The sequence below is a fragment of the Podarcis cretensis genome, assembly GCF_951804945.1.
Source record: "Podarcis cretensis genome assembly, chromosome: 3".
Lineage (NCBI taxonomy): Eukaryota > Metazoa > Chordata > Lepidosauria > Squamata > Lacertidae > Podarcis > Podarcis cretensis.
The window spans coordinates 62641915-62668581 of NC_137172.1; the positions used below are offsets into that span (position 1 = coordinate 62641915).

Below are 26667 nucleotides of genomic sequence, written 5' to 3' on the forward strand. Positions count from 1 at the left end.
GAGAGTCCCATGGACTGCAAGAAGATCAAACCTCTCCATTCTGAAGGAAATCAGCCCTGAGTGCTCACTGGAAGGACAGATTGTGAAGCTGAGGCTCCAGTACTTTGGCCACCTCATGAGAAGAGAAGACTCCCTGGAGAAGACCCTGATGTTGGGAAAGATGGAGGGCACAAGGAGAAGGGGGCGACAGAGGACGAGATGGTTGGATAGTGTTTTCGAGGTTACCAGCATGAGTCTGACCAAGCTGCGGGGGGCAGTGGAGGACAGGAGTGCCTGGCGTTCTCTGGTCCATGGGGTCACGAAGAGTCGGACACGACTAAACGACTAAACAACAACAACATCTTTATACAGTATTGTATCACCAATTCATTAGCTCTGTACAGGGCCATAGCTAGGGGGTGGTGAGGTGGGCCCCTGCCAGGGCACAGGTGATTGGGGGGCACAAAATTGACTAAAAATATGTCCATAAATATAAATATCGATTATTGCCTCATAAGAAATGTTTTTAAATAGAGGGTGAATTGAATGGGTGGAGGAGGCGGGTTGGAGGAGAGGCGGAAGGAAGAGCTAATTTGTCCATGGCCAGGGGGCACAATCTGGGAGGTTCTGCCAGGGGCGCAAGATCATCTAGCTACGGCTCTGGCTCTGTAGGCCACATTGCCACTACTCTCCATCACATGATTAGCAACCCTCTCACAAAGGTCATTTTATTGCACAAAATTCTACCAGTAAAGCAGCACAAGCTTTCAAAACTTATACTACATCATAAAAAAAAAATTCATAAAGATGAAATTCACTGGATAGCGGCCCATTTTATCTGGTTAAACAGGTACAATGAACAGATCAGACTTTCAAACAATATCTTATTCTTCGTAAAACAGGGTATATTATACATACCTGCTGAGATTCCTCCAAAATGCACCTTGTAACTTGGGGTCACCATCCCATAAACCTGGGGTCCCCCAAATGGCATTCGTGGGCACCATGGCACATTAGACACCCCCTTGGTGTCCAGCAATTCCCTGTTTTATTATATTTTTAAAATGATACTTTTTAGGTGGCTTGCTTGGTTGTGGAGGTTGCATTTTAAAAAACAAAAAGCTGGAACAAACCAAAGTTGGCAGATTGCCCCATTTCTATTGGTAATGTAATGCTGAGAATGCCTCTTTGAGGCGTATGGTGTGGACATGTCCTGAAATGCAGATCTCAACAGAAAGATGGTTACTTCCATCCATGGTATGTATGCTTTTTCCCTGAGGCAACTTTTAAAACGTAACTGGACAAACCACGCCTAATCATCAGTGGAGAATTTATAATAACAGTCATAGTCAATTTATTTCTAGACCACATTTTTCCTCAAATACATCTGTGCTCATGGTGGTTCCCATAAAAAACCAAATACATAATCTAAGTACATTAATAACACATAATAAAAAGCACAACAACACTACAATATAACACTGAAGAAAACCAGCAATTAGCAGTTCGTTTAACATGCATCAAAATTTAAGTGAGCATAAAGCTTAGAAATAGGTCCAGTTAAAATATCCTGATTTCACATCCAAAAGTAGTCCCAAAGCAGGTGACGTTAATACCTAGCATCCACGCAGGCACACACACCAGCCCCAACCACTTAATGTATGAACCCCAAAGTCCAGAAAGTCCCCTCAGGGTTCTTCTGAAAGAAGCTCACTTATGAAGATGTTCAGGGATGGAGAGTGAAGACAAGGCAGGGGAGATGAGCCCATTTTTCTTCATGGCCCTCCCAACTTCCTTATTCACCAACTAACTTAATGGTTAAGCATAGCCATTCTTAACTGCTTATCTACTGCATATTGAGATGTCCTTCAAGCATAGTAATGTACTAGTTGCAAGGATATAGCTGCAAAAACACAATTCTACGATTCTATTTAGTTTTTCTCTTTCAAGATCTGTTTTTCATACAGTTCATATCAGAATTGTCACTGAACGAAGCTCAGAGTCCGGATTGTTCAGATGACAGTTCTCCAAGTGAAGATTCAATCCAGGAGGAAGCCTGGTTTGTGGTCACTTCAATCCATTGTGACTTCACTTGGGGAACTGTCATTTGAGGTGCAGGAGTTTTTGCTTCATGGCATTTTAAATTGGCTTGTGTACCTCCTTGCATGTTTAAACATAGAGATTCCTTTGTGTTTAAGAGAGTCACTGCCTCCAACCCAACTTACTAGTTGCCAGTTTTTCATTCTCCTAATCATGCATTTTTATAGTTTATCAAGTGGTGCCTTCTAGTAATACAATCAAAAGTAGTGGATCAAATAATTTCAAATGTTCCCTTGCTTCCGCTCTGCATTGTTTGCTGTCAATACCTACTCCATTCCATCACTGCGGTTGTCTAGCCTGGTACCACATTTCTCAGCCGACAGGAACGTTGAGCGCAGGGGAATGTAGTTGAAATGCCTCCAAGCATCACCTTTAGGAATGCCATTTGTTCAATATTCATATCATTTAGTCTTCCTCATAAGTCAATAGCAACATTTTCAGCAGTACCAAATATGAAGCTGGAACAAAAAAAAGAAGAAAGCTTTGAATATTATTGCTGCTTTCAAATGTTTCAATGAGCAATATCCGTTCAGCAAAGGTGCATCCAATGTATGCTTCACAGCTTGTGATGAAATCAAAACTTAGAAACATTCAGAAATTAATCCCCCTCCCCAACAGTTCCGAAAAGCAATCAATTTCATGAATTTCTAACCTTCCAAAAGCTGTCTGGGTTAAGAAACATTGGAGCCTTGTAATGAGCCATGTCTACCTAGGTGACTCCTTGCAAAGTAATCCACAAGATCCAGTTATCTGTGGATTGCTGAGTCTTGTAGGGCACTTTGCAAGGGGCTCCACAAGACTTGACAATCAGCTTACTGTTTGTGCTTTGTGGCTTGTAACTTTGTCCACAGTTTCAAAATAAAAGCCCACCTGACATCAAACTTAGCCTACAGGGTGGCGGAGTCCATCAATCAGATACAGTTTCCCACCTCTAACCTAGGAGTTCAATAATAGCTAGATATGGCTCATCCCATGTTGCCAGCTTTCCCTACCCAGAACCATGGGAACTCTAGGTGCCATCACCACCCTAGCAGAAATAGATAGTTCTGAGCATGCTCAGTAGTGTCTACTACAACAGGTAACCCTGGGTAAGAGTTTCCAAATCATACTGGCTCACTCCATTGAGAGAGAGAATTCCAGTAGTAGAGAGTAGCAATAGAGAAGGTGTTTGGTTGAGAAATTCAGGGTGTAAGAAGCAGAAGAAGACCGATAGCGTAGAGAGAAAGGTGATAGCGGCACAAGGAAGGAAGGTGTTATATATGCAGGCATTGTAGGCCAAAGCTAGGCTTTATGCATGCAGTCTGAGCTCAGGAGCTTCATCTGCATAACAAAAGACAGAGAGGATTCTAAAATCCTCCAGTGACATTGTTAATAGCTGGCAGGTTGCCAATCCCTGCTGAGATAGAGCCAGTGTTGTGATTTGCTAATTGCAGTATTAAAGCAACCTATCACAGGTGGGGGTGGGTGTATGTTTTGCCTGGTCCGGCTTAAGGTGTATATAGTGGCCAAATGCCCCTGTTTTTCATTCTTATTCTTATTGTTCCTGATGTTCCAATAAATCAGTTTTGAGCTGAATCTCGGTCTTGGATCATGCCTGAACCCACCTACACTTCGGAAGGAAGGAAGGAAGGAAGGAAGGAAGGAAGGAAGGAAGGAAGGAAGGAAGGGAAAGATGGAGAAAAGGAGTGTGGGCATGTAAAAGAAGGATAAAAGAGAATGTGAGGGGAAGGGGGGAAACCATGGCAAACATCTGACAGCTTCCTCAGCACTAACGCAGCTGGATAGAGCTTACCTGTTATTAACTGGCTTTCCAAATGCAATCCCTTACAACCACAGCTAAAGTATGACGACTGTGGTAGCTGTCAACCTGGTGTGCTGAAATAAAATATTTTGCTATGTGTTCTACAAAAACCTTTGAATGTTTAATCCTTTGGGGATTAGAAACAAGAAAGTAGCCTTTTTGAAGTATTTAGGTGAATAAAAATGAAATTAAATGCATTTTAAGGAGCTGCTGATTTTTGCTGATGGCCTACCAATTTCGTTATTATTACAACTGAATTTATTCCGGGCACATTATAGTTCTCAGCTAAGTCTCACCTCATGGTATCTCATCCTGTCGGTTTCTTGTATCTGTATTTTGTGGACAAAGGCTCTTCTTTTACAGGGCTGGGAGCCTGTGGCCTTACAGTTGTTGCTGAACTACAACTCCCATCATCCCTGGCCTTCTTGACTGGGGCTGATGGAAGAATGTACAGCAGAAAGGTCTGAAAGACAACCATGTATATTTTGTTCTTAGAAGACACTTTACTATTATATATTCAACTTCACTTTGCAGTTACATGAATGAGAAAAGGGTGAGGTAAAATTCAATGCAATTTAATTATGACATATAAATGTGTTGAGGAAAAGAAGGGTACATAATCCCAGTGCCCTTCAGACAAGCTGTCATTGAGAAAAACAAAATCTGACTATGGAAAGAGGTCTTGACTGAAGCATCATTTTGCTATCAGCACACAAACAATGAGTTGAAACATCATCATCAAAGTGGTGAATGGCAATGATTAACTTATCATCATCATCATTTAAACAGATTTATAAACCTTTCAAAATCTCCAGTATTACAAATATCAGAGTGGTGTACACAAAACCAAAAATAAGTATGGAATACATACTAAAAATAACACCACTATATACTATTATAAAACTGTCCCACAAGGACCCACTTGCAAAGTCACATAGCTCATGCTTAAGCTGTCAATGGATACCTTCTTGCCCATTGTGATGGTCTACACTCACTGGCGGAGGAAGAGGAATGCGGGGGGAGCGCACCACCCCCGACAGCACAATCCCGGTGGCGTGCCATCATGGCTGCCCCTGCCCACCCGCGCTGGGCACCACACCTCTGCAGGTGGCATGCCACACCCCCGGGATGCACGTCACGACCCTGCGGACAGCGCATCACACCCCCGGGACGCGTGCCAGCCCTCCCCACCTACTATCCGCCCCCTGGTGCCGGAGCATGAAGCTCCGCCACTGTCTACACTGAAGAGGGTCCTGGCTATTCAGTTCTGTGCTATATATTTGTGTGAACCATGTTGTGTGTACCATGTTGGCTGATCTCACAGAATTGTTTGTCCATCCCTGTGCATTGATTGGTACTTTCCCTGCACAATACATTGCCATGGAGAGCATGTTGCTGTTATCACAAAGGAACCTCATAATTGGGTGTGGCAGTTAAGTTACTACTATTGTTCAGTAGTGGTTGAGACAGAGAAGGGGGAAGGGTAGGTGGCAAGGAGGCTGGTGTAGTGTGTGTGCACTGGCAGGAGCACCACATTGACTCCACTAACATGCCTGCACCACACCAAGGCCCCTGTTGCCTCATTCCTCCCACATCTCCACCCCACCAGTCAAGTCACTTCTGCTATGGTCATGGTATTGCTTCTGTGCTGCTGGCTGAGCATAGGGACTATGACTACATGATGCTGGTCTCAGCAACCACCCAGCACAAAAGGGATCAGCCTGCCCATTTACTAGTGACAGAATATAAAGACTATGGATCTTGTAATTGCAAGATTACAACATAAAAGAGGCAACACCGGAAGAAAGTAATATGACTAGCAGTTCCTTGCATACAAAGGAACCAAAACTCTAGAGTAAATATGCGGGGGAGCAAAGTACAGGATAAGCATGAAAAGCAATGATTATATTAAAAGGCTAGGAATGTACATACTATGAGACTGCATTGGTTACAAAGCAGATTAAGCAAACGGAACAATGTTTAACAAAGCAAACGCTCACTCAAGTCAAATGGGAGAGAGAAGATAAATTGTATTTCTTTTTACACAAACCTAAAACTATACACTGGAAAATCTGTGTGTTCCTCCTCTCTTGTTGTTTTTCAGACCTGATGTGTCTATTTTAAAGAATAATAAAACACAATTGCAGCAGCAACCTGTCTGGTGAGGATAGGCAAAGTGCTATTGGCGTTTATGGGCTCTTGTACCTTCAATTATACACTTCCTGTTTGCAGGTACAGCCTATTTTATTATATCCTAATTGGTGCAAACTGAAGATGACTTGCCCTTTAATAGACTCTCTTAATTGTTCCATTGTTAGTTCATTTTCCCATGGGGGTGACTTTGCTAACTTTAACCACTAACACACACACACTTTCCACAAATCCCTCAGCCATATCACAACCCTCATTTGATAGTTGCTGCCTATGAATTTCTGAAATTTACAGAAAACAATCCTAGCTGCTCTATGGCCACTCCATGCTGCCTAACCATCATCCTCTCAACACCCCTATCAACTGGTGAAAAGTGCCTGAGAACAACAATCGCCTTATCAACTCCTTATCTCCAAAGCTCTAAAGGTCCTGAGGCTTAGTGTGCTTCTGGTGCCAAAGACAAGCACTCTATGATCTGAAATAGAGGCAGGACATCCACAATCTCATTATCTGCCTCAGGAACACAACATGCCTGGTTGTAAACAGAACAGTAAATTCTTAACAAGTTAAACCAGTACAGAATTGGATGACTGGGAGTTAATAATGTGCACTTCAGGTTTACCGTCACACCAAAAGAGCACAGTGTTATTATAGAACTGCTTGATCCAAAAGACTATAGCTACCAAAATAGGGGAAATTGCAAGAAATGTAAGAATTCAAGTTAAACTGAGCTTTGGCTAGCCTGGGGATCGCTGCTTTGCTTTGCACTTGATTTGCTTCAAACTAAACATACTCTAAACCCCTTTTACTATCAGAGTACAACTGAGGCTATAATAATAGCAGACCCCTTTAAAAGGAGACTCTATAACTGATCAGGCAGGAGAGTCTCCCAAACTGCCATGTCTCCTATGGCTTCAGACACCCTGATGTAAGTTCTACCATAGAGGTGCAAGAGTGACCACAAAAAGCTCTTGCCAGAACAACCCAGTAAACAAAATTAAGATAGTAAAGATGTGAAAATCCTTTAATGCATCTTGCACCCAGCTACTCACCTTCTTGATCTTCTGCCTTAAATTATAAAGCTTCTCCTGAAGCAACCTAGAAATACGCCCCCACCCCACCCCCGCCTCTAGAGTCCAGCTCAATACTAAGAAAGATCCATTTCATTACAGGACCTGCTGCCTTCTTTTGAGCAAAAGTTTGAAATACTACTGAGGAGTCTCAACACTCTATGGTCTCCACCACTATACCTTCGACATTATTCTAAGAACACACTAAATTTCTCAAAGGTAGAACATGAATTGAACAGCCAATTAAGAGCCTTTTGCCAAAACATTGTACATATTTTATTGTAAAACCCAGAAGGTCAAAGTTATCTGGATACAATGGCAAAACTCTTTGGGCCACTTTTATTTCATAGGATTGTTCCATACCATAGCTACTGTCCCCAGAACATATTTTAGAGAACATAGCTCTGGATCAATCATATCATTAATGGATGCTCCCATTTGGTTAAGATAGATGGTGAATGAGAGTTTTCTATGCACCACCCCAAAATGTGAGATCTGCAGATAAAGGACTGGGATTGTTGGCTTTTGAGCATGGTGGGTCTTCTGCAACAGACCTTGGAGAGCTTCTGTCAGTCCGGCTCAGGATGAAACAATTTCATCCTGTGTCCAGAACAGACATTTAAAGAACCCACTGCAAACCTTTCTTTTGCTTCCAAATCTTCTCCCTCACAACCTGTCCCATAACTGTAAGTGGGTTCTTAGCCAGCATATAAACACACACAGTATTTTATATGGTATCCTGTCATAAAACTTGACTCCAGCCTTGAGTATTTTTCATCCTACCTTAATAGGATAATAACAAAAGCATACAGGCAAAACCTCCACCTTGTCCTTTTCTCTATGAAGAGCATCTCCACCAACTCCTGTTTCTTTGTTTCCTTGATCATCCTCTGAAATAAATGGAATTGTGCTGAGTCATTCCATCACCTGTAGGAAGAATGAAAATACTCAATCAGATTGTTACTTTCCCAGCACATCTGCTTGAGAACATTGAAGATAGTTAATCTAACAATGACTGCCATCACTTGTCAGCCCTGGGGTCCATGAATAGGCCTGGCTAGGGTCATTCACTCCAACCCAAACTCAATTTGTTTAATCTTCCAAAATATTGCCTGAGACCTAGATACCTAGCAAAGCATCTTCTCTTATAAAGACCTGCTTGTGTATTAAGAACCATGGGGGAGAGCCTCATAACTGATGCATGGCAATGCAAGAGAGGAGTTTCTCTGTAATGGCATCTTGATTATAGAATTCCCTCCCTTCCCAGGTGCAGCTGCTACTGAGTCTTAAAAGCTTTTGGTGCCCACAGAAGGTGTCTTTTTTGGCCAGGCTTTTGCTGCATTGTTGCTTTATTTCACTGGTCACTTTCCTGCCATTAATGTGTAATGTTTTTGAATTTTAATATAACTCATTCTGGGACTACTTGAGCAATGAAGAGTGGGCAAGATATACTTTAAATGAATGAATGAATAAAATAAATGAAGATTAGGGTTTAAAGAGACCCCGTGTTTCATTTGATCTGAGTCAATTGGGTCAGACAAAATCCCAGAATTTAGCCTCTGTACTTTAAATATGCCATCACCCTTCTCTCCATTGCTCGCCTGTCTGGTACCACTGATACCTCTACTAGGCAAGATTTGCGCTTGCTTGATATAATGATACTCAGTGGTTAGGCCAAAAGCCTCACATAACAAGAAGGAAAATCATCAGCCTCTTGCTGGCAGGTGGGATTCAGTAGGAAGGTGTCTACTCACATAGAAATAAACTTTGATTAACAGTAACCAGAACTTTCCTGGTTTGACTGTGAGGTGGAGAATGGGCAAAAGGGAAGAGTCATAAAATCCAAAATGCATTATTATTATTATTATTATTATTATTATTATTAACTCAGAATAAATGAATAGTAAATTGGAAAAAAGACTTTTACGCTTCATATAGTGTTGGCCAAGACAACCACATTCTCATTTGCTGTATCCGTTATCATCTTTTCACACCTCATAAATGACAACATTATTTCCAGCTGAATGCACACATTGCTGAATATTCATCAAGTAATCAATAACTGCGTAACCCACCCCCAGTCCCCATTTTGTGTCAATTTGTTTCTGTGGAACATATGCAATTTCATGGAAAATATTTAAGCGAAGCCACATGGGAAGTTGTACAGGGGGGGGAGAGGCTGATGCAGGGAAAGATACAGCAGCAACAGCGGCGGGGTTCTCTCCTGATGCTGGCTTTCCCTGTGAGCCTTCTGATATCTTTGAAAGCACAAAAGGCCAGGGTAACGCAAGATATAGAAAAGCAACAGAGAGATTTTTCAAGTACAACCCAACAGATAGCCCGAGTGCCCTACCCTACTATCCAATTAAAATTTAACTTCTGATTCAGCATATCCAGTTTGGCAGGCCAAAGGCTAATATAAACTATACCAGCCTAAGATTCATATGTCAGATGTTGGTTTTGGTAAAGCAGCTGGAGAAGACAGAAGGCATCTAACACTAAAAAATAATATATATAAGAAATAATAATAATAATAATAAATTGTCCAGTAGCACCTTAGAGACCAACTAAGTTTGTTCTTGGTATGAGCTTTCGTGTACATGCACGCTTCTTCAGATTCACAAAAGCTCATACCAAGAACAAACTTAGTTGGTCGGGTGGCGCTGTGGTCTAAACCATTGAGCCTAGGGCTTGCCAATGAGAAGGTCAGTGGTTCAATTCCCCACAACAGGGTGAGCTCCCATTGCTTGGTCCCTGCTCCTGCCAACCTAGCAGTTCAAAAGCACATCAAAGTGCAAGTAGATAAATAGGTACCGCTCCAGCAGGAAGGTAAACGGCATTTCCGTGCGCTGCTCTGGTTCACCAGAAGCGGCTTAGTCATGCTGGCCACATGCTGGCCCAGAAGCTGTACGCCAGCTCCCTCGACTAGTAAAGTGAGATGAGTGCCGCAACCCCAGAGTCATCCGCGTCTGGACCTAACAGTCAGGGGTCCCTTTACCCTTTACTTTTTAAGGTGCTACTGGACTAGCTATCTATCATCTGTCTATTTATTTATTTATCTATATATATATATATACTGCAACAGACCAACACAGCTACCTACCTGGAACTAAAAAAATAAGTTCCTCTAGCTTCAATGCACGTCTAGTAAGTGTGTTTATGATTGCAGCCCTAGATAACACTACACTGGCATTAGTTAACGTTACAAAACAAGGGAGTTCTGCGATACGATTCCCCATCACTTCACTGTTACATCTCTTGTATTTAAATGGCTGCATTCATACAAGACAGCAGCCTTATCCGTGCTTACCTATACCCAATGAGACTTAACTTCTAACTAAATGGGCATAGGAGTGGGCTGCAAGTGAACATTCGGTGTAGCAGTGAATTGATTTGAGTCTTGAAATCCCGCTTCAGGGAAGATCGTGGAATTTGATTTGTGCTTCTGACATTTCCATGCACTGGCAAAGTGCACAACTGAAGGTCACCCTCAGGTGCAAATGCAGTGTAGAGGGTGCTCTGAAATGGACACAGGAACAAAAAATAGAGTCACTGAATCATTCCCCTGAGGAAACCAATGTAATAAATAGGATTCTCTGGTTTGACTTCAGTTGATTTGAGCAGTCCCTGACGGCAGTAAATTGCTATAACCTGACACCTTGATAGCATTTTAATTTCCAAAGTGCTTTAAAATCCATAATCAGCCTTAACCAAAGAGAGAGATCTGTTTGTGGAATCAGGTCTCCAGCATGATCTGCAAGCTGCTGCACTATGATTTGGGGGTGGGGGCAGAATCTGCCAACATCTATGCCTTAAAACAGTTGTAGGGAACATAGCTTTATGATCCCTGTATCAGTTTGGTGGTATCAAGGGCTTCTAAAAGTTCATTTATTCTGCTGATATTGTCTGTTTATAGGTCTGTGTGCTAATGCACATAGTTTACAATGTTATGCATCAAGAGACCCGTCTCAGTATTGTGCAAGGAACTAAGGAGTTTGTGGGTGTGCTTTGTGGTCTGTTAGTATGAGCTATAAAATGGGCAAATATGTATCCACTTGTAATTATTTATGAATCAGAAAATGAATCTCACAGTGGAAATGAGCTGATCAGATGTTAGAGTAGTCAAGAGGAAGAGAACGTTTCGACTCAGAGCCAGGCTGCACAAGACCTCATTTACCCAATTAGCAATTACTTGAATGACATTTAAAAAGGAAATAGCAAGTGTGGGATCTGAACTGGAAGGTCAGGGAGGGTGCTTTAACCCTTTGTCCCTCACTGCAGTCCCAATGCAGGTGTGCACCCCAAATCTGCAACTTGCATGGCAAGAAAAGTTTCCATTGGTGCAAATGGGAGCTTCCTTCCTATACAAATAGCAGGTTGGGGGCCTTGACTCAGATCAAGACAGCAACAGAAACAAAGGGTTGAAGCCCTCCTGATCCGCTCCAAGTTCCCAAATCTGATACCTGCTATTTGTTTTTTTTAAGCCATTCAAGCAATTGTTCATTTGGCCTTCAATATGGTTATTGCATTTCTCAGTCCCTCCACCTCCCAAGTGATCAGAGCCTTGGAGTCTTCACTCAGAACCTCATCACAGTGCTGGTATATTATGAGAGGAAAGGTAAGTTTGTGCATACACTTGCACACAAATGCCAAGTCCAAGTGCTTGTTGCCTGTTATTGCTGCCCTGCCTTAGGTTGTCTAAATGGGTTGAAAGAGGCCCAGTCCAGGTTGAACTCTGGGACTACAAGGACCCAGCCATCTGTTGTGCTCTCAGGTAGGCATAATGTATTCATTTTCCCAAGACCCCTTGGAAAGTCCAGAGGGAAAGTTTTCTTCTTCTCCAGTGGATAGTGGATCACTAATACTGGTAACTATTATTCTTTTTTGTTGTCATAAATTTATTTATTTGGTTTTTCAGATTATAATTTTACAGTCATATCTCAGACATAGATCATAAAAAGAAGATTCCAAGGAATCGCCTGGACTTCTATCCTCCCCTTTGTGGGTCCTATTATTAATCATTTCCTCCTGCATCTTTTATGATGATCTTTTACATCTCCATTATATCCAAAAATTCACCATTAAACTACAAGTGATATTCCAATCCTACTAATGATTTTAACTGTTTACAACGGTCTTTACAATTTTCCCCATTCTTTATTAAAATTTTGGTCTTCCTGATTTCTGATTCTTCTAGCCATTTCAGCATAGTCCATCAACTTCATCTGCCATTCTTCTCTGGTAGGGACTTTATCTTCTTTCCTTCTCTGGGCCAATAACATCCGCGCAGCCATGGTCACATACCTAAAAAGTCTTTCCTGCTCCCTTGGGATTTTGGTGCTTGGTAACTATTATTCTTTGTTTTAGAATGGAGGTACAACCTGGAACGATTTCTATATCTTCATGGTTTCTGTACTAAGGGACTGACTTTATAGAAAATGTATCAGTAAAAGCCACTCAGAATCCTGCCAAAAGCATATTTAGAATTCAATCAATAAGTGAATGTTCAGATTAACAATATTCATGAATGATATTATTTATTTATCTAAAGCATTTCTTAATCCCTCTCTTTAGCCAAAAAGGCTCTCAGAGCAGTTTACGTAAGATTAATAAAATTATATCAATCATTTCCTACAGGCTTACAATCTAAGAAGCATGGCACAAAAGGAGGGGGGGAGATGAGGGAAGAGGAAAACAAGAAAATTCAGGTACTCATTCTTTTAAAGTTTCATAATAACATATACTGACCAGCTGGAACAGAAACAGTTCAGAGAGGAGGAGTCAAACTAAGCTTGGTCTCCCAAGAGAGTGGACCTCCTACTTTCTCTTCTCTCCTCGCAGCCTGATGGAATGGCTTCTGCCAGGGAACAATTCAGAGAGAGAAGGGACCCCAAAGGAGCTGGTCTTTTAGCAGTGCTGGTAGAATGAGTCCTGCTTCCCAGCTTTCCTTCTACAGCAGCCAGATGGAATGGAACAGATGAGCAAAATATATAAAGAATAAGCAAGCACTATTAGACTTATAATAGCAAAGAGATGGTGCTTTCTGTCCCTTATCCATTTGGTTACATTGTGTACTGAAGAAAACAAAACACAGAAAGAGTATATTTGCAGTTTTTCGTTTTCAGTGACAGGAGACGAAGACGAGACAGCTACCAGTTCTTGAGGGCAAAGTTTGAATTTTAGTCTGCACAATCTGGGTGTAACCCACTTCTGCTCACAGCCATGTGGGTGTGCTGCAAATTCCCACACGGTATATTTAATTTGGTCACGTAGCCCACTGACCTTGTTGCCAGTGCGGAAAACAACAGGGTTGTCAGTCATGCTTCAGGCAACCAGAGCAGTGTGATGATCCCCTTGCAATGCTTGCAGTGCAACCTCAACACAAAGATGCACATCACCCAAGAGCAAATCAATGCTGTTCAAAGTTCATAAGCAAGTTCTGAATATCATATCGAACGTACAAATCATTAGCCATCATGTGCATTGTGTAGTAAGCAAGAGCATTGCAGAAGGCACCGAAAGCACAATTGCATTTCTCTCATGCCCAACAGTTTCCTTCAGAATGACTCTGCAAAAAGGGGGGGGCAACATATTGAAAAAGTAAACAGTGTTTATTTTTACTGTGGTTTCCCCACTGCCAATCACACTTCCTTAGCCTCACCCGTCTCTTCTCAGTATCTAGACTAAAACAAAAACACATGATAATTACCAGACTTGCTTTGGTTTGAAGGAACAAAAAAGCCTCCACAGAACCTCAAAAACAAACACTTAATGCACACACTCTTTAAGCTTAAGCCTTGGGATACTGGTATGAACCGGAATCCTAGGGAAACAACATCTATCTAGGGGAGAGGCAGTGAAGCTGTAGCCTTCAGGCCAGATCTTGCCCACAGCACCACTTCTCAGAGCCACAGGCCAGATCCAGCCCATTGCTGCAATCAGTCACTTCTTCTTAAAAGATACTATTGTATGACCCCATTGCAAAAGGGTCTTAAAGACTCAGAAAACAAGGAGCCCTCCTTTCTCTTTCCTGAGCTATATAACCTTCTTGTAATGCAGCCATGCTAGAGGTGAAAGGGGTGCTTTTCCACAGTAAGTGGAATGTTTTCTTCCCCATCTCAGTGCTGGGCTATGGAGAAAACCCACCTCTGCTGATCACCAGTAGGTTGTGAAAGGTAAGCATTATTGGGGGGGGCGGGGCAAAGTGAAAGAGCTGCATGATCCACTGGCTTCAAAGCCCCCTCTGTTTCTCTGAGAGATCCCAGACTTGTCCACATCACTTGCATAATAACTTTTTCATCATTAAAACATGCTGGACAAAGGCAAAATAAAACCGCCCCCAACTTCATGGATTGGCCAGCATAAACTGGCAAGAGTTTGGAAGTGGTGGAACATTCACTATTACAATCCTCCCCACTCACCTAATATTGGTCTGCTTACAGCACGGTCACAACCATCTCAACTCAGAAGTAACTCCTACAGAATTCAACCAGTCTTACTCCCAAGTAAGTGGGGTTAGGATTGCAAACTTTGTTACAAATGTCACTCCACCGCTACCTCCAATTAAATACCTGGCATTTTTTTTAGTACAGTGGTACCTCGGGTTAAGAACTTAATTCGTTCTGGAGGTCCGTTCTTAACCTGAAACTGTTCTTAACCTGAGGTACCACTTTAGCTAATAGGGCCTCCCGCTGCCGCCGCACCGCCGGCACATGAATTTTTTTTGTAAAGCACCCTGCAAAAATAGTTTTACGTTATTTCATATTTTCTTACAAAGGAATGTGGATTATGGGCTCTGATAACAAGGAGGAGACTGTGGACAGGTATTTAAATCTGCAGGATGGGTTGTATTTTGGCTCAACTGAATTGAAATTTCAGCCTTCCCGACATATGAAAACAGCCAAGTAAACAGTTATTTTCGTGGAGGAGGGTCAAGATATTAACTGATGTGCATGAAATTTCAGATATAGCTATATAATCCCTAGTGTAGTAAGATAAGACCTTTGGAGCAGGCATTTTTTTTAAAAAAGTTTTTATAAACCACCCTAGTAGGGCAGTAATTGTTCCTTTTTGTCACCCCCTCAATGATGGAACCTGGGTGGACCGCTCCCCACCTCCCCTTCCTACGCCCCTGCTCCAGCCCTCTCAGTTTGTTCCTTGGGAGTCGCCCCATGCAACACTTCTCACCATCCCTGCTCCACACCCTATCTGAGTGCTTTTGCCTGGCTGGAATGTGTCTTTGAAACAGGATAATGCCTTTTACTCTTTTGGATGCAGAATGAAGAGTGATAGATGAGGTGTGTAGGAACTTCTGGCTTTTACATGGCTGGGATGTAACCTACTGTTCAAGAATAAGAGTCACATCTATTGATCCGCCATTTTTTGCCTCTTGCCCTGTCCACCCTGGCACTTGATGCCAAGGAACGTTGCCTCTGGCAGGTAGTACCTGATCAAGGGAATGGGAACAGTGAGGTAGTAACTGTATGGGGAGAGGCTAGCAGAACAAAGTGGGTGGGTTAAAGCACATTTAAAACTGCTTAAAGACCATGATAAATCAGCAAACTTTGGAAATGATACATTTTAATAATAAAACAGATTTGACACATAATGTCATGAAATCTCAAAACTGGCATAGATCTCCTCAAAAATCGGTCCAACTTGTAAAACTCTCAGAATGTGGGGACTGAGGAAAACTGACTCAGGGAACAGGAGTTGTTGAGCAATATAATATTGCACAATATTTTTTAAAAAAGAACAGCTGAAATTAGCAGACAGCCATATTAAATTCTTCATCTCGTAAAACAAACCTTTTGAAAGAGCCCTTATCACTGCATGACAAACACTAGCTGATGAATGAAAGCAATCATTCACTGTTCATTTTAGAAGATTTGTATCTGTGTTGCCGTCTGCTAAACTTTGTCCTGAGGCTCAACTCAACTGTTTCTCGATCAAAAGTGAACAGAAGATTCAGAAGTGAACTATCCAGCAACTGGCATTTTCGTTTTGTGTTTCCTGGTTGAATGTGACACTGTACAACAATCGCCTTGACAACAGGAGTGACAAAGTGTTGACTCATGGGCGTGTTTTGACCTGCCAATCCTCTCCCAGCGACCCACAAAAACCTCCCCCCAGCTCAATAGTCCAATGGTGGTGGCAGCACAGCTACTGAGAACATTTAGTCAAACTTACCCAGCCATGTAATTTTATTATGTACTTTTTCAAAAAAACAAAAACAAAAAACCCTGCTGGTTTTTATGAATAATGTTGAAAATTGTATTGTGTCTACTACTTCTAATGTCTCTTTTTAGTGCTGTTTTTTTAATGAATACAGTCGTACCTTGGATCCCAAACACCTTGCGAATCTAACGTTTTGGCTCCCAAACACTGCAAACCCTGAAGTGAGTGTTCCAATTTGCAAACATTCTTTGAAAGCCGAATGTCCGACAGGGCTTCCGCGGCTTCTGATTGGCTGCAGGAGCTTCTGGCAGCCAATAAGAAACCATGCCTTGGTTTCTGAACATTTTGGAAGTCGAACAGACTTCCGGAAAGGATTCCGTTTGACTTCCAAGGTACCACAAAAGGTAAAGGGACCCCTGACCATTAGATCCAGTCATGGCCGCTTTATTGGCCGAGGGAGCCAGTGTACAGCTTCCGGGTCATGTGGCCAGCATGACTAAGCCACTTCTGACGAACCAGAGCAGTGCACGGAAACGCCGTTTACCTTCCCGCCAGAGTGGTACCTATTTATCTACTTGCACTTTGACGTGCTTTCGAACTGCTAGGTTGGCAGGAAGGTACCACTGGACTTTGTATTATTTTATGTCAAGTGTTTAGAGTTTTTAAACATTAAGCAGTATACAAATATTTATATTTAAATCAAATAAGTTTTAGAATGTGTACAGAGTCCAGGAAAGACAAAGCAATCTGCCTTCCCATTATGACACTGGGTTGGGCAGAGAGATTTAAAACCCTTTTGAAAAACGTTCTTTAAAAGTAATGGTAAAGGGCCCCCCAATCAGGCTTCAACTTAAATATTTCAAATTGCAGCCAGTAATTTTGCAAATCTTAAAAAATTAATATGTGATCTGACTTGCATTTCTGATGTCAAGTAAGATTCCACATTAATTTTCAATAAAGCTACAGTTCTCCTGCTATGGGATTAAGTTCTTCCATTTCATCTCTTGTGACGACCACAGAATTAATTTTTTTTTCTTTCAAAAAGACAGCACATAAGGGATGGTATCATAATACTTATGCCTTAATATTATAGACACACACACACACACACACACACCTTTTCTCATATTTAATATGTACTGGCCAAAAAAGGTTCTAATACAACTTTCCCTAATTAATACCTCTTTTTCATAGGTCTCTCATATACCATTATATCTTGCTAGACTCCTTGCGCCATCGTACGCCTTTACATTTCCGGAGTCAAAGTAAGGCCATCATTCGCCTTAAATTATTGATGGGTCCATACTTTTCTTTTTCAAGTAAAGTTTACGCAATGTGAGGGGTCAGATCAGATGTAATTAAGGTAGACATTAGAAAATTCAAGACATGATTTGAGCCATGGATGGGGAACTATTTTTCAGGCTGATGGACCCATTTCCTTCTGGGCACATGCTAGTGGTGGGCAGGGCCAGAGGCAAAAGTAGGCTATGAAGCAACAAATGTAGGTTTTACCTTTGTGCAGGAGGTTAGTTTTTACCCACAATCCTTTCTGTCCTCCATCCAGGCCAGCAAAAGGCAATATCAGACTTCAAAGCTGAGGGGCAATTGACCATTACTAGTAATTATTGGCATTCACTAAAACCCCTTGGTCTTTTTCAGTAAAGTAGGTAGATGCAACAGGCAGGAGACAATGAGTTGATTTGGTTTATTGTATCCTTGTTATTACTTATGGTAGGAACATAATGATTAACATCCAGCAATTTTCAGGAGATTAAAGCAAAAAAAAAAGCCTATAAGTAATCTACTTGTCAACAACACAAGCATGGATGTCATGTGTCATGGAAGACACTGATTGAAATTATGTTTGAGGTTTCAGAATTTCAAAGTTATGGAAACTGCAAAAGTACAGGCCATCGTAGCAAAACAAATGGGCAGTCGGGTGCTCTTGGTATATCTCCATTACAGTCTGTTAAATCCGCTGTCTGTCTGATTGAAAGTGACAGTGGTGGCTGTTCCCTAACTGCCACCAGCATTGTCATTGACACACTTATCTGTCAGTCATATGTGAAGAAAAGAGGAAAAATATTGAAATAGAGAGTAGACATTTCCTCATGCCTAGAATCATGGAAGTGTGGATAAGAGATGTTTATCTGCCAAGAGAAATTTGAAGCTTTATCCGCTGCCTTTACATCAACAACATTTTGCAGGTATTAAAGCAGACGTCCAGGGCACAGTCTTTTGCCCATGAATCCTCTCAGTCTCTTTCTAGCACAAAAGCTTAAGGCCATCAACCTCTCATCCCCACTGGCATCCCTCCTTCCAGAGGAGCAGATATGTGGGCCTGGTGGTGCACAAGGACAGGACATTTGAAATATTTTAAGCAACTAAACAATGACACAGTCGATGACAGAAAGAAAAAAGTATAGTGAGAGATGAAAGGTCAAGGGGCTAGTTTAAAGTGAGAAACAGATGCCGTGAACTCTGTCCTGAATTCTTATGGTGACTTTAGCCAATTCCCTCAGCCTAATTCCGTGAGTGAAAAAATGTGAATACAGTGGTACCTTGGCTCTCAAACTTAATCCGTTCTGGGAGTCCATTCGACTCCTGAAACCATTCAAAAACCAAGGCGCGGCTTCCAATTGGCTGCAGGAGCTTCCTGCACTCAAACAGAAGCCACAGACATTTGGCTTCCAAAAAACGTTCACAAACCAGAACACTTACTTCTGGGTTTGCAGCATTCGGGAGCCGATTTGTCCAGGAGCCAATCTGTTTGAGAAACAAGGTACATACCTTACAAATTGAGAAACAAGGTACATACCTTACAAATTGTTCTAAGATGGCAGTGATAATATATTCAAACACTCCACAGAGCTAATTTTTTGTTATCAGAGAAACAAAGGTGGGAAGGATGGGGTGGTGAGTACTTATGAACATAGGAAATCAGGCCAATAGCCCATCTAGTCTAACATCCTGTTGTCACAGTGGCCACCCAGATGCCTATGGGAAACCAGCAAGCAGGACCCAAGCACAAGAACATTCTCCTGGAGTTTCCAGCAACTGGTATTCAGAAGCATTGCGGTCTCCAGCTGTAGAGGGAGTGCAGAGCCATCATGGCTAGAAGCCATTGATAGCCTTATCCTCCATGAGTTTGGCTGTTTCAAAGCCATTCAAGTTGGGGGTTATCACTGCCTCCTGGGGGAGCGAGTTCCATAGTTTATGTGCTGAGTGAAGAACTACTTTCATTTATCTGTCCTGTATCTTCAAACTTTCCGTTTCATTGGATGCGCATGAGTTCTAGTGTTATGAGAAAGGGGTGGAATCTACACACATGTAAAAAAACGCGGTGAAAATGCTTTTTGTAAAAAAAAACTGTTTTGAAAAATACATTGAATTTGGCATAGCTCACTGTCGCTATCTAGTGTCGCATTTGTATATTGCACTTTACAACACATTTAAAACGTTTTATTTGTAGCTGTATAGCTGAGTCCCTGGGGAGAAAAAATGTTTCTTTGTCCATTTTCTTCATGCCATGCACAATTTTATAAACTTCCAGCATGTCACCTCAGTCGTCTTTTCACAACAGTAAGAGCTGTTCGGTGGTGGAACGGACTCCCACAAGTGGTGGTGGACTCTCCTTCCTTGGAGGTTTTTAAGCAGAGGTTGGATGGTCATCTGTCAGGGATATTTATCCTGAATTGCAGGGGCTTGGACTAGATGACTCTTGGGTCCCTTCCAGCTTTAATATTCTGTGATTCCTTATAAGGGATTCCTCCGTCCCCTTGATCATTTTGGTTGTCTTTTTCTGAGAATATTTTTTAGTGTCAGCTGGCCATCAAGTGAGCTAGAATACTAGATTAACAAAAGTGCTGCTTGGGACCAATATTGTTGCAATCAAAGGTCTCCAGAAAAAACATCCCATTTGCCTTTTTTACTTGTTTAAGATTCTCTTCCATATAGATGTCACACATGAGATGGCAATGCTAGCCAGTCTTTGACCCCAGGCTACAAACTTAAACCTGAGATTAACCCCCATTGAACCCAGGGCTATTTACCACTCAGTGGGCATGAATATGATTGTGCTGCCACCAGTATTAAGTGGAGACCCAGATTTCCAAGCCTACAAAAACTTACAAACGAAGGCCGCACATCAAATGTGAGGTCCTTTTTTCTTCATTTGCGATGCTTCTCTCTGAAATGCAGCATAGACTAAATAAACAAAGCATTTGTGAACTGTTTCTAGTGCCAGTTTCACGAATACAGCCTCTTAAACAATGCTCTCAGATTCCAATTTCAAAGTAAAAAATCTCCATTCCAACAATGGGTCATAATTCCTTAATCCATGGGCCTCACTTAACACTTGGTAAGGTGTGTGAAGAGACTTTGTGTGATAATGACACTTCCTAACAAGGACCAAATTGGCAACAGTCAACTGGGGCTCTCTATACACCAGCAGCGTGCTGGTGAGAGAAAATGCCAGGCTTTTCAGCATCTTTCAGTAAGTCGTTCACTCCCTCAAAAGCCCATTTTTCTCACTGAAAGGATTTACTGGAGAATATTCAGCTCAACTCTAGTAATAATCTGTTTCACAGACATAAGACTGTTATATGACTTGGGGGGGGGTTGGATTCCTGGATAGCTACCAAGCTATTAAAGATTTGCCCTTGATCAAGGGTGGCTGGCTTTTGTTCTAATTTGATTCAGTTTGTTTGTTTTTAGAACAGGGGTAGGGATGCAGTAAGGTTTGTTAAAACAGATTGCCTCCCCCCAGCTCATAAAAAATATGCCAAGTCAAAAAGAAACTGTAAAATTGTCTCAGAATTACACCGTTTGCTTTAGAATTATTGGTGCTGAAAAGCAAATGGCTGAAAAACCACACTTGCTGAAACTCCAAACCAAATTCCACAGCAATTTTTTTTAAAAAAAAAAATCTCTCCAGGACAATTAAACTGCAATCCATTTTTATTTCTCCCTTTCAACTGTATATTGCCAAGACAAATAAAATCAATAGGACAAAGAGGTAAAATTGTACAAATATAATAATTTTGGTTTTTAAAAATAAACTATCTTTAAGTAACCTCTTTCATTATAAGATCTACATGAGCTGTATGACTAATTTATGTTGACTGTCTCCAGTTCTGTAAAATGGATAAGCGTTTTTAGACATATATTTCAATTGGCGCATAGAAGGAATAGGAGAAAAGGAAGATTGTATTGTAGCCAATACAATGCCCTCCAGATGTTTTTGGACTCCAATTTCCATCATCCCTGACTGTTGGCCATGCTGGCTGGGGTAGATTGCAATATTTTATGCCACTTTTACAAAATTTCTATTAATATCATCCTTACAAAAGCAATGGCATATTAAGAAAAAACAAACTATTCAATAATTAGTTCAATACAAATTCATAATAATTCATTGGATATGGCTGCTGAGCACCAGCCCAGTGCCAGTTGACATAATCCATTCTGACAAACGGATTTGTCATCCCTGACATCGGCCAGTTAAATAATGTCCTCAACCTCATGACTAGTCCCACTGGTATATACAGTCCCCAGGGCAAATGCTGGCAACCCAACAGGTCAAGAAACGTGGTCCATGTTCAATACAGCAAGCCAAATCCAAAGTCCAACAGTCAGGCCAGTTTCCTGCCTCTGCTGCCGATCCAGGATTAGGGGAACTGGAGTTCAGTCCCAAAAGCACAGTCCCGTGGAGCTCCTAGGACATCCAAGCCGTGGTCCATCAACATGGGAAAGTTGAGCAGACAAAACACTGCAGTTCTGCTTCCCTTTTATCCCTTGAATCTTGATTGCAGCATCTGGGCTTGACAAGACATGTGATCCTTACCTGTCCTGAGCCCAATCCAGTTGACAAATCACACACCTCCTCCCTTAAGTAATGAGCCCCACCTGGCCAGCTAGTGAGCTGGGCTGCGTGCCTTGCCTGCCTCAGCCTCCTACAGCTTACCTCCCACTGCTCCCTACACCTCAGAGCCCACTAGGTTCATGGAGACGGGGGCCCCTCTGGCTCTGGTGATGGGTCCTGCTGTCTGGTTCCTGTGCACTGACCCCCATCCCCTCACTGACCTCTGTTGCTCTGTGAGTACTTTCTATGCCTCCAACCTCTACTTCTCCATCCCCAGCTTGCCCCAGTGTGTACCACTTGTGGCTAATCCCCTCACCGGGATCCTCCTCTCTGTTGTCTTTCCAGTTTATGATAACTAAGAAGGCAGTTCATAGGCTACGTAAAACACAAGTAGCTTTATTTGTGGAAATGAAAACTAAAACAACATTAAAGCCAGTAGGCAGAGCATCTTTGCTGACCTGCCTTCCGAGCACCAATTTTTGCTGCCTGTTTCTGAGAAGGAGGGGCCATGAGGAGATGAGCATGGTGCAAGCATACTGTAGGTGTGGTTGCAGGTGCATCAGACTGGCACTGAGCTCCCTAAGCGTTGTCCCATCTCCTGCCAGGAACTGGCAGCTATGGTACTCAGTGTTCAGAAGGCAGGTAAGCAACATTGTCCTACCTGCACCCACCACTATTGGTTAATTCCTCTGGCTGTGGTGCTGTTGCAAAGTGTAGTGGGGAGATTGAGTCTTATTAAAGCAGTGGGTGATTATGCAAGATTAGGCAAATTCATGGAGGATAAGGTGGCTGCTAGCCAGAATGACTATGTTCCACCTCCACTGTCTCTGAATACCAGTTGCTGGGAATCACAAGTGGAGATGGTTCTGTTGCATTCAGGTCCTGCTTTCAGTTTTCACACTTTGGAAGAGATATATGTTGCAAATATGAATATAAATATACAATCCTGACATGGTTGGCCAGTGTACATTACCCAAGCAAAAGCAATTAGAGCAATTTATCAGTCTTGATCAGTGCACATGGCGTCCATTATCATTTTTTCAAAATCAATCACAGGCTAGAGTTTGGATCCTTCTCCTTTGGACAGATGTGACTCTGCCACATTCACTGGCATGTGCCTTGGAAACTTTCCCACTTGGCTATCACAAGTGGGACATTAATATGGATTAGTTTGCAACTCCAGCACAAAGTAACAAATCTATGCTTCAGTTTATATGCTCTTAGTCACCCAGTTACTGGATCTTTGGAGACAGTTTTTATCGTCAAGAAATCAGTGACTGAGATCAAAGAAAAACATGGTCAGTCATCTTGAAAGAATTCATCCCCCCCACCCCCCGAAAAAGTTAGATAGCATATACATCTTCCTGATACCTTCTTTTTTGAACTACTGCACTTTTCCTTGCTCATTATTTCATACATCTTACTGTCATACTGTGTGACATTTTGTTTTGTTTTCTCCGACTGTTATGGAGTGTCCAGCGCTTAGAAAATAAACCTGCTGCAATTCAATGTTGTGATGCAACAAATTTTTCAAATCGGTGGCAAGGTTTGACATAGCAGAATATACAACCCCATTCCCTCATAGAGCACATCTAGGAGAGTTACGGCCTGGGGTACTTGAGTATGACGTCATCTATGTATACCACTGGGCCACAAGCCAACCAAGATTAGAAACTGTGGTCGGGCACAGAGTAGAAAAGAGAAGGAGTAAACAGAGTGGCTCTGTAATTGAAGAATGTGACGGGCTCGGAACAAAAAGCAAAGCTCCTATTACGGAGCAGTCTTTGAAATTCAGGGGGGCATCTTCAGTGAAGTGTTTCCCTCATTCTTGATCACCCAAGCATTTCCAGACTCTTGTCCAACCAGCTCACTTTTTACTTTTCATTCTTGGTATACCATATAGCGTATATGTTTCTTATGTAGTTTTTACATTGTTGTTCACCACTTCAATACATTTTGTGGGGAGTGGCATAGAACTCTTTAGATCAGCGGTTCTCAACCTGTGGGTCCCCAGATGTCGTTGGACTACAACTCCCATCATTCCCGAGCTCTGGCCTTGCTAGCTAGGGGTGATGGGAGTTGTAGTTGGATCCCTTCCAGTCGGGATTCAGGCCTCATCATGGGACTGAAACTGCCTTGGTCGCACTGGTTGATGATCTCCGGCGGGCTAGGGACAAAGGTGAGAGCTGTTTCCTAGTTCTGCTGGATCTCTCAGCGGCGTTTGATACCATCGACCATAACATCCTTCTGGACCATCTGGGGGGGCTGGGAGCTGGGGGCACTGTCATTCAGTGGTTCCGCTCCTTCCTCCTGGGCCGTGTTCAGAAAGTGGGGGGGGGATGAGTGTTCAGACCCCTGGGCTCTCACTTGTGGCGTGCCTCAGGGTTCTGTCCTCTCCCCCATGCTTTTCAACATTTACATGCAGCCACTGGGAGGGATCATCAGGAGGTTTGGGCTGGGTGTTCATCAGTATGCGGATGATACCCAGCTCTACCTCTCTTTTAAATCAGAACCAGTGAAGGCGGTCAAGGTCCTGTGTGAGTGTCTGGAGGCGGTTGGAGGATGGATGGCGGCTAACAGATTGAGGTTGAATCCTGACAAGACAGAAGTACTGTTTTTGGGGGACAGGAGGCGGGCAGGTGTGGAGGATTCCCTGGTCCTGAATCGGGTAACTGTGCCCCTGAAGGACCAGGTGCGCAGCCTGGGAGTCATTTTGGACTCACAGCTGTCCATGGAGGCACAGGTCAAATCTGTATCCAGGGCAGCTGCTTACCAGCTCCATCTGGTACGTAGGCTGAGACCCTATCTGCCTGCAGACTGTCTCGCCAGAGTGGTGCATGCTCTGGTTATCTCCCGCTTGGACTACTGCAATGCGCTCTACGTGGGGCTACTTTTGAAGGTGACCCGGAAACTACAACTAATCCAGAACGCGGCAGCTAGACTGGTGACTGGGAGCGGCCGCCGAGACCATATAACACCGGTCTTGAAAGACCTACATTTCTGAGCACAATTCAAAGTGTTGGTGCTGACCTTTAAAGCCCTAAACGGCCTTGGTCCAGTATATCTGAAGGAGTGTCTCCTCCCCCATCGTTCTGCCCAGACACTGAGGTCCAGCTCCGAGGGCCTTCTGGCTGTTCCCTCACTGCGAGAAGCCAAGTTACAGGGAACCAGGCAGAGGGCCTTCTCGGCAGTGGCGCCCGCCCTGTGGAACGCCCTCCCATCAGATGTCAAAGCAATAAACAACTACCTGACATTCAGAAGACATCTGAAGGCAGCCCTGTTCAGGGAAGTTTTTAATATGTGACATTTTAGTATATTTTTCATCTTTGTTGGAAGCCGCCCAGAGTGGCTGGGGAAACCCAGCCAGATGGGCGGGGTACAAATAATAAATTATTATTATTATTATTATTATTATTATTATTATTATAGTTCAACAACATCTGGGGACCCACAGGTTGAGAAAGGCTGCTTTAGATGAAATTAATAAATTCAGCCTACAGCCACATCACCCTGAAAGCACCCGATCCCACCCGATCTCGGAAGTTAAGCAGGGTCGGGCCTAGTTAGTACTTGGATGGGATATAAAATTAAATAAATTCCCATTCACTGGCCACAGTTCACAGTGGAACACATGCCACATTGGTGTAGCATCTTACTAACACAACTGCAATCTTGGTCCCCCCTGATTTCTGTACCCCTAATTCAGTGTCATGGTTCCTAACCAGGAGCATGTGAGGTGGCCACAGAAAAGCTAAGAGCGTGTTACCTTTGGCCATGTTCTTATGCTCGACGTTGAGAACTTGCTCTGTGAAGGCTGTACACCTGTACTGTGTTGGTCCCTGCTGGCTATGAGGACAAGCCAGGTGATCAGCACAGCCTGAACTACCCTACATGAATCCGATGCACTGAAACCGTAGACGCCCTGCTTTCACAGAGCTCTGTGTGGTAGAAATTGAGCTGCTAGATCAGGGCAACTGCTTAGAATGTGATTATTCCAGCGCTGGCCTCATTCAAAGCCTGACATGATTGTTTCAGAAATTCCTAAAGCCGCCTCTCATTACGGAGCAGCAAGACATGATTTGGAGCCTCCAGAAGTGGTGCAATTTTCAGCTCACTTCATCCTGGGCTTAAGTGGTGATGGACAGTGAGCTCGCGAGCTTAGAAAAGGAGAGGAGAGCTTGTTTGCTTAGGCTGAATCTCCAGGGTACAGCTCACTGCTGTTCTAATGTAAATGTTTATGAGGGGTGTAATAAAATATTAAACGGCATGAATAATTGATATTTACTTTATAGCAATTCACACTCTTGCTTGTTTGAATAAAATCCATTATTTACAATATTCTACTTAACTAGGAGTTATTTCTCTCTTTGTTCATACCATTTGCTAATTACTTGTTCCTCCGACACGTTTCCCATTGCTGGATTGAGTCAGTTGTTTTATGTCAATGTTTAACAGCTTAGTATCAATATTTTAGATACAGAATGCTACCCTGAAGAGGAGCAGGAAGGCTCCACAAATTGGCTCTT

The 26667-nt window shown here is 42.6% G+C and overlaps 1 long non-coding RNA gene across 7 annotated transcripts in view; it reads right to left on the reverse strand.

The window, feature by feature from the left end:
* Positions 1-1327: 1327 nt before the first annotated feature.
* The window catches only part of LOC307213476, a 106148-nt gene continuing 80808 nt past the window's right edge, over positions 1328-26667 (reverse strand). For 6 of the 7 annotated variants that reach the window (XR_013837520.1, XR_013837521.1, XR_013837522.1 and 3 more), the window contains 3 exons: positions 7885-8028; positions 4177-4343; positions 1328-2537 (listed from right to left, as the gene is read on the reverse strand). This is a non-coding gene — a long non-coding RNA (uncharacterized lncRNA). The remainder of the gene's footprint in view (positions 2538-4176; positions 4344-7884; positions 8029-26667) is intronic. The other variant, XR_013837525.1, reaches the window with a different exon arrangement.